Raw genomic sequence first — 9,721 nt, forward strand, 5'->3', positions numbered from 1 at the left:
TAAGAAATTATAAGCAATCGGATCCCCTGGGGGCACCCGGATACCTCCTGGTGTGACATAGCCATGTCGATGATTCGACTATGTATAAAGGATGTGGTACCTCACCAAATGAAACTTAATAATTACACTTTCACATACTTTTAAACCTAGCTCGTACCGCTATGGTTTATCCTAAAGTACTTATGATATCCTCTGGCCACCATTTTGACTAATCGATACATTATGTTTGCATACATTACTTTCATACTAGACAAGTCCAGCATGCAATTATGCTTTATTCTTAGTGTCAGAAATAATAAAGAATCGGATCCATTAGCCGGGCCACCTGGATACCTCCGGATGTGATATAGCCGTGTTGACGATTTGACTCTGTATAAAGGATGTGGTACCTCACCAAATACCATGCAGTCCTTAAGAAAGTAGTCATGTGGTACGTATGATTTACCATAAAGACCTTGCCGTACCCTACGTGCATCGGTTTTTAACGGGCGGTAGTTTGTGTTTGCATACATTGAGTTTGTACTAGTCATTGCTAGAACTTTATTAAACTTAATGCTTTCTTAGCGTAAGAAAATAATACACATTTGAGACCTTGCTCCAACATCAATGAGGAATACCTATGAGTCAGATCGAACCGTAATATAGCCATGTGATCTTTAACGATCTAGCCATATCGTACACTATGGTTTATCATAAAGTACTTACGATATCCTTCGTGCATCGGTTTCGAGTAGCCGATAGATTATTTGCATACGTTATGTTCATACTAGTCGAGGCTCCAATGATATTATGCTTTCTTAGTGTAAGAGATAATAAACAATCGAATCCCTTGGAGCCACATGGATACCTACCTCACCATAGTCCATTTTTGTATCCTCTATTCAATGATGCTACACAATTAATACCCTGTTCCTACATCAATAAGGAAATACCTCTGACTCGAGTCGAACTGTAATATAGCCATGTTATCCTTAACAATCTAGCCATATCGTACACAAGGGTTTATCATAAAGTCCCGATGATATCCTGTGTGCATCAGTTTTATCGTACACCCTCTATATTGCATTGTTTGGTCTCAAATGGGCAACAAGACGTTCCAAAGAAAGTAGTGAAAGAAGTACGGAGCATCATCCTTCTAAGTCATGTCAAAAACTAAAAGTAGACAAGTCCAACGTGAAATTATGCTTTATTCTTAGGGTAAGAAACTCTAAGCAATCGAATCCCCTGGGGGCACACGGATACCTCCAGGTGTGACATAGCCATGTCGATGATTCGACTCTGTATAAAGGATGTGGTGCCTCACCAAATGCCATGCAGTCCTTACGAAGTTAGCCACATGATACATTAGGATTTACCATAAAGTCCTTGTCGTACCCTATGAGCATCGGTTTTGGCTGTATCACAAGTTCGTGTTTGCATACATTAATTTCATACTAGTCATTCTTAGAACGTTACTAAACTTAATGTGTTTCTTAGTGTAATAAAATAATACACATTTGAGACCTTGCTCCTACATTAATGAGGAATACCTATGAGTTGGGTCGAACCGTAATATAGTCATGTGATTCTTAACAATCTAGTCATATCGTACACTAGTTTATCATAAATTCCTTATGATATCCTTTGTGAATGGGTTTCGAGTAGCCGATAGATTATGTTTGCATACAGTAAGTTCATACTGGTCATTGCTAGAACGCTATTAAACTTAATTCTTTTATTATTGTAATGAAAAAAATACACATTTGAGACCTTGCTCCTACATCAATGAGGAATATCTCTGAGTCGGGTCGAACCGTAATATATCCATGTGATCCTCCGGTCATCGATTTTGAGTAATCGGTGGATTATGCTAGCATACATTAATTTCATACTATACTAGTCCAACATGAAATTATCCTTTAATTATATCGTAAAAAATAACAAACGAAACCCTCGGGGGCACCCGGATACCTCTAGGTGTGACATAGATGTGTCGGCGTCTCGACTTCATATAAAAGGATGCGGTACCTCATTTAGCGGCATTCGGTCCTTAAGAAATTACTCATAAGGTACCTTACGAAGACTTTGCCAAGTCACCCATGAATGTATTACTCATATCCTGGTGGTCAAAAATAGCTATGCGGTCCTTACCACGCTAGCCATACCATGCACTAGGTCGATCGTGAAGTACTTGAGATATCCTATATCTTTTTCGTGGCCGAATAGTCCTTAACCCTCTAATAAACTAAAATACCAAGCATATTACCTTGTTGGAACACGAAGAGGAGACGAGACACACAAAAAACTTACATATTACACTTTCGCACAGTTTTAAACCTAGCTCGTACCGTTGTTGGTTATGATTAAGTCCTTATGATATCCTCCGGTCATCGATTTTGAGTAATCGGTGGATTATGCTCGCATACATTAATTTAATACTATACTAGTCCAACATGAAATATCATCTAGTTATATCGTAAAAAATAACAAACGAAACCCTCGAGGGCACCCGGATAGCTCCGGGTGTGAACTAGATGTGTCGGCGTCTCGAATCCTTATCAAAGATGCGGTACCTCATTTAGCGACATTTGGTTCTTAAGAAATTACTCATAAGGTACCTTACGAAGACTTTGCCAGGTCACACACGAATGTATTACTCATAAGGTACTTGATAAATCCTTTATGGTGTTTGTTGCCAAAAAAGGTCCTTAGTCCTCTAGGAACTTAAAACACCCGCATATAATCTTGTCATAACTCAAATAGGAGAAAAGACACGCAAAATAGACTCCGTAAGGTACACCCGGATACCTCTGGGTGTGACATAGATGTGTCAGCGTCTCGACTCCATATAAAGTATGCGGTACGTCATTTAGCCGCATTCGGTGCTTAAGAAATTACTCATAACGTACCTTACAAAGACTTTGCCAAGTCACCCATGTATGTATTACTCATATCCTGGTGGTCAAAAATGGCTATGCGGTCCTTACCACGCCAGCCATACCGTGCGCTAGGTCGATCGTAAAGTACTTGAGATATCTATATCTTTTTTGTGGCCAGAATAGTCATTAACCTCTAATAAACTAAAACACCCGCATATTAACTTGTTGCAACATGAACAGGAGACGAGACACAAAAAAAACTTACGAATTACACCTTCCATGCTTTTAAACCTAGATGGTACCGTTGTGGGTTATGAATAAAGACCTTATGATATCCTCCAGTCATCGATTTTAAGTAATCGGTGGATTATGCTAGCATACATTAATTTCATACTATACTAGTCCAACATGAAATTATCCTTTAATTATATCGTAAAAAATAACAAACGAAACCCTCGGGGGCACCCGGATACCTCTAGGTGTGACATAGATGTGTCGGCATCTCGACTTCATATAAAAGGATGCGGTACCTCATTTAGCGGCATTCGGTCCTTAAGAAATTACTCATAAGGTACCTTACGAAGACTTTGCCAAGTCACCCATGAATGTATTACTCATATCCTGGTGGTCAAAAATAGCTATGCGGTCCTTACCACGCCAGCCATACCATGCACTAGGTCGATCGTGAAGTACTTGAGATATCCTATATCTTTTTCGTGGCCGTAATAGTCCTTAACCCTCTAATAAACTAAAATACCAGCATATTACCTTGTTGGAACACGAAGAGGAGACGAGACACACAAAAAACTTACATATTACACTTTCGCATAGTTTTAAACCTAGCTCGTACCGTTGTGAGTTATGATTAAGTCCTTATGATATCCTCCGGTCATCGATTTTGAGTAATCGGTGGATTATGCTCGCATACATTAATTTAATACTATACTAGTCCAACATGAAATATCATCTAGTTATATCGTAAAAAATAACAAACGAAACCCTCGGGGGCACCCGGATAGCTCCGGGTGTGACCTAGATGTGTCGGCGTCTCGAATCCTTATCAAAGATGCGGTACCTCATTTAGCGACATTCGGTTCTTAAGAAATTACTCATAAGGTACCTTACGAAGACTTTGCCAGGTCACACACGAATGTATTACTCATAAGGTACTTGATAAATCCTTTATGGTGTTTGTTGCCAAAAAAGGTCCTTAGTCCTCTAGGAACTTAAAACACTCGCATATAATCTTGTCACAACTCAAATAGGAGAAAAGACACGCAAAATAGACTCCATAAGGTACATCCGGATACCTCTGGGTGTGACATAGATGTGTCAGCGTCTCGACTCCATATAAAGTATGCGGTACGTCATTTAGCCGCATTCGGTGCTTAAGAAATTACTCATAACGTACCTTACAAAGACTTTGCCAAGTCACCCATGTATGTATTACTCATATCCTGGTGGTCAAAAATGGCTATGCGGTCTTTACCACGCCAGCCATACCGTGCGCTAGGTCGATCGTAAAGTACTTGAGATATCCTATATGTTTTTTGTGGCCAGAATAGTCATTAACCCTCTAATAAACTAAAACACCCGCATATTAACTTGTTGCAACATGAACAGGAGACGAGACACACAAAAAAAACTTACGAATTACACTTTCCATGCTTTTAAACCTAGATGGTACCGTTGTGGGTTATGAATAAAGACCTTATGATATCCTCCGCTCATCGATTTTGAGTAATCGGTGGATTATGCTAGCATACATTAATTTCATACTATACCAGTCCAACATGAAATTATCCTTTAATTATATCGTAAAAAAAAACCCTCGGGGGCACCCAGATACCTCTTGGTGTGACATATATGTGTCGGCGTCTCGACTCCGTATAAAAAGATGTGGTACCTCATTTAGCGGCATTCGGTCCTTAAGAAATTACTCATAAGGTACCTTACGAAGACTTTGCCAAGTCACCCATGAATGTATTACTCATATCCCGGTGGTTAAAAATAGCTATGCGGTCCTTACCACGCCAGCCATACCGTGCGCTAGGTCGATCGTAAAGTACTTGAGATATCCTCTATCTTTTTCGTGGCCAGAATAGTCCTTAACCCTCTAATAAACTAAAACACCCACATATTACCTTGTTGGAACACGAAGAGGAGACGAGACACACACAAAAAACTTACGAATTACAATTTCATACATTGTCGCGTCGAGACAAGTCATAACTAAAATTTCTTAAGAATTATACAGTTGCTTCTATGATAGCCTTGTTAATACATTGTTGCATCTCATAGAGGTGTCAAGTCAACATAGGAATTATCTAAGAATTAGCCCTCCTCATACCTCCGGGTGTGATATCGTTGTCTTTGAGACAAAAAAACCCTTGTTGACATCATGACATGTTGTGTGATTCTTCACAACATGATCCTCGAGGATGAGAGAGGGTTAAACTTACCATGTTTCTATGATAATGTTAGCACTCGAGTGCAACCCGAGAGGAACCCTGATCGTCTTGAAGCTTTTCTTGCAATGCATCGCCATATTGAAGATGAACAGACTCATCATCAACTCAAAAAAAAAAATAGATTGAGCACCACTGGCACCTGGATGGCCTATGCAGTGATCTACCTCTATTTCACGGTTCCATTTCCTATTCTTGTATGTGTGAGATGAACCATTTGTATAGTCCATGTGATCCTTATCGAGATCCCCATATCGTTTAAAGTGTGCTATCATATAGTCCTTCGTGTATCCTCGAATACATGCGGCGCTATTCAAGAAGATATTGGCATGGGGACTCCAAGTAACTAAATAAGAGAATACAAAACAAATATTTGTTTAGAAATACACATTTGCATCTCTTTTAGCCTTGCTCCCACCTCCGCGTGTGATACCTTGTCTTGTGATGTGACGTTGCAACTTATGCAGTCCTTAAGAAAATATACATATCGTACATCGGGTAATACCATAAAGTCCTTGTACATCACATGGTGTTTACATACATTCAGTCTGTATGTGAAAAGTCAATGTGGGAACTATCTGAGGATTGCATAGTTGAATCCCTTTTAAGCATCCTCATACCTTCGGGTGTGATATTGTCGTTTTGTCGATTTGACTTTGTATGACCAATGCGGTCCTTATCAAAAGCACCGATGGATGCTCAAAGTGTGATGCCATAGAGTCCTTCATTTATCCTCGAAAACATTCGGCACTATTCTAGAAGATATTGGCATGCGGCCTTCAAAAAAGAACACCCACAGAGTATGCTACCGCATCTTATGCGGTCCTTAACAAAAATCCATATTGTAAATCGGGTACTATCATAAGGTCCTTATGTATCCTCTACACATCGGCCTGACTCCGACAATAGATGGTTTTACACACATTTAGATTGTAGGTGACAAGTCAAGATAGGAACTATCTAAGGATTGCATATTTGAAACCCCTTCAGGAATCCTAATACCTCCAGGTGTGATGTTTGTCGTCTTGTTGATTTGACTTTGTATAGTCCATGCGGTCTTTATCAAGATCTCCATATCGTACATTGTTGCATCTCATAGATCGAGGAGACAAGACACACCAAAAATTCCTTAAGAATGTTGCCAAACCCTAGTATTTACAATTTGTATGATTGTGTATAACCAGTTTGCTGAGTATGACTTGTTCATGTGGTCCTTAACATGGACATATTGCACGCCAAATAATATCATAAAGTTCTTATGTTATTCTCTATATGCATCGGCCTGAAAATTCAGCCTGAATCAGACGATAGATTGTGTTTGCATACGTTCCATAGATATTAGTCAAGGCCATGCAGACCTAAATTTGTGATGCTTTCTTAATATAAAATAATACTGTACATAACTGAAACTTTATTAGGCATACTAATACACGTCAAAAAAAACTAGCCTCATACATGTAGAGGACAGAACACCTGCCATATCTAATGTCTATTACAAAGTTGGTCTAATCTCTCAATGAAGTATAAAGATGGTGTCATTGGGACGAAAAAAATATCAGTGAACACGAGATATTTTTTTTAACAGAAGAACACGAAATGCTGCCTTACAGAGACTTGAGAGATTGCTTGTTGAATGGTACATTCTCCATTTATCCAAAAAAAAGCTCCCAATGACAGTATACATCTTGTCGAGCCCAACATTATTATCCCTAAGGTTCCTGACAAAGGGTTGTGTGTGGGTCGGAGGCTTCTATGTGATGGCCAGTGCATCTTCTCTCCGCAAGAAACCAACATACTGTGGTTGTGATTCTTCGGGAACACATGAATGAACCACCCATGGTCTTCTGTACATTTCAGTCTGATCATGGCTTGACATCCACATGCCACTGAGTTTGTCTTATCGTGCCTCGGTGACCCCTGTTGTGGATGAAAAAGAGAAATCATCAATCAGCATTTGGGCCATGAATTTATACTGAATCTGTTGATGAAGAAGGGCAATAATCCATGATGTACGTTGCTCGCATTTAGACTAATAGTTGATAACAAGACATACCACGCACCCGCACAGAATCAAACTCCATCCCTGTCTCAGTAGATACTACCGTGTCCGAATACCTATTTTCAAATTTCGGAGTTTTAATTCCAGAGCGCTTTTCCTCCCATTCTTTGCTGATCGGAAATCAGAAATCTTTCTGACTCGTGGCCTGTCAAACACGAATAGACGAATAAAAAACAGTGGAATGATATTTCATAACGTAACACAATGGTAGCTTGTACGAGCTCTTGCTCAAGAACGTGACTGTCGTTGCCTAATCGACGGTACCTCGGAGGAGGGATCCTCACGAGGGGGAGAAGAAGTAGGGGCCATAGGGCGGAGTGCACACGGGACGGTGGTACGCGAGTTACCCAGCTTCGGAACACCTGCACGATGACAGGGCCTACTGCTGCTTGTCTGGAATTATCTGGGCGCTCTCGCGTTGTTACAATGAGTTGTGGTTGTGCCTCTAGGGCTCCCGGGATCCGGCTTATAAAGGCGCACGGATCTAGGGTTTACACGGAGAGTCCTAGCCGGATTACAGACAGCCTAACTACGGTACAATATCTTGCCGTGCACGTCACGGATCCGCCTTCCATATACGTCGTACTGGATCCGGGTTCCTCATGGGCCTCCATGGATCCGGGTCACTCCTATGTCGGTGCGGATCCGGCCTGCTGATCCTGGGCTGGACTTCTTCCTTCATGATCAACGACAATCGGGCCGCCCGATGGGCCACATGCCTCATCACCGTCCGTGGGCCACCCGGGCTTGCCGGATCTAGGCACCGTCGATGGTACACCTATGAAGTATACCCACAACAGTAGCCCCCAGAGTTCTCCGAGTTTCGCCTGCAGTTTCCGCCTTGCTAGTTCATTATAATCTCCGGCAAACGGTGGTAACGCGGAGAAACTTGAAGAGCTCCAACTTTGCATTTTCTTCTTTTTTCCAACTTATAGCCGGAAAATGCTCCCACCCCGCGGGACTTCATCCATCGACGTTCAAAAGAACATCTCCGGGTTACTCCTCGCTCGAATGAGAGACAACTTATCTTCGCGCAATTACCCGGAATCTTAAAAAGACTCAAACGGTTCCGCCAATTCCGGCGCCATTTTTGCGCGATTCGCGCGGTAACTTATCTCTAGCCATTTTTATCGCTAGGGTTTGGGACACGTGTCACACATCCAACGGCGCGACGCTTGCGTTCCGACCACGGGATGCGGAACACGAATCTCATTCCCTCAGCCTATAAATACCAGCCGTCGACCCCTTTACCCCTCATTCACCCCCTCCTCTCCTCTCTCGCCGAGCGCCGCCCGAGAGTTTCTCCGCCGCCGTGCCGGAACCCGCCGGAGAACCACCGGAGCATCACCGGAGCGCACCCGCCACCGCAGTGTTCTTCGTGTTCATAACTCCGACGAGCCGCCGCAACTCCGGCCACCGCACGCCATTACGGTAAACCTCGAACTCAACTTTCGCACCGCAGTTGGTAGGGATGAACTTGGGGAAGACGAAGTGGGATCCGACTAAGGAAAGTTTCCGCCAACCTTTTTCTTCAGATGTCTTCAACGACTCCGCCTCCGAGCTCGGAACCGATCATGGCGACGCCAATCTCCTCCGCCCCTCCTCCCTTTGTTCCCATCGAGCCGGATCCTTCAAAGGATTCCGGCAAGGAGACCGAGGGAACCTCCGCTCACCGGAGAAAACCTCCGGGCGGGCCGATCGGAGCAGACAAACGGAAGAGGCTGCCAAGAAATCAAAGGCTCGGAAGCGCGACTCGAAGCTAAGGGGAAGTGGTGGCCCCGTACCACCACCGAGATGGAATTGAAGAATCTCAAGTCGGAAGGCTTCCGCAACCGGAAGGCTGGAGGTCGGTTCCGGATGAACCAACTCCGGCTCCAAGGGACGACGAGATGGTGCCGACGAAGGCACCGGTGGAGCGTGGATTTTCATTCCCGCCTTCGGATTTCTTCGGGAGATTCTGAAGACGTACGGACTCCAACCTCATAACATATCTCCGAATAGCGTGCTCGCCATCGGCAACCACGTCGCTCTCGCGAAGGCCACCTCCGGGTAACTCCAGAGCTTCCCTTGTTCCAATATTTCTTTCATCGTCAAGAAAGAGAAGATCCGCCAAACTTCCGAATTGCCAACTTGCGGATCCATCACTTTCCTCCTCCGCCCGGTCGCGTCTACCCCCACACCGATCGCCATGAATCCGCGAGGTACTTGGTCGGAGGTTTCTTCTACTCGAAGGACGTCTCCGAGCCGGCGAGCGACAAAAACTTCCAACATTCAAGAACAGCCCCGCCAATGAAACTCCGGCATGGACACGGTGCCCCCACATCTCCGACTCGCCT

The sequence above is a fragment of the Lolium rigidum genome, unplaced genomic scaffold, assembly GCF_022539505.1.
Source record: "Lolium rigidum isolate FL_2022 unplaced genomic scaffold, APGP_CSIRO_Lrig_0.1 contig_40972_1, whole genome shotgun sequence".
NCBI classification, from domain to species: domain Eukaryota; kingdom Viridiplantae; phylum Streptophyta; class Magnoliopsida; order Poales; family Poaceae; genus Lolium; species Lolium rigidum.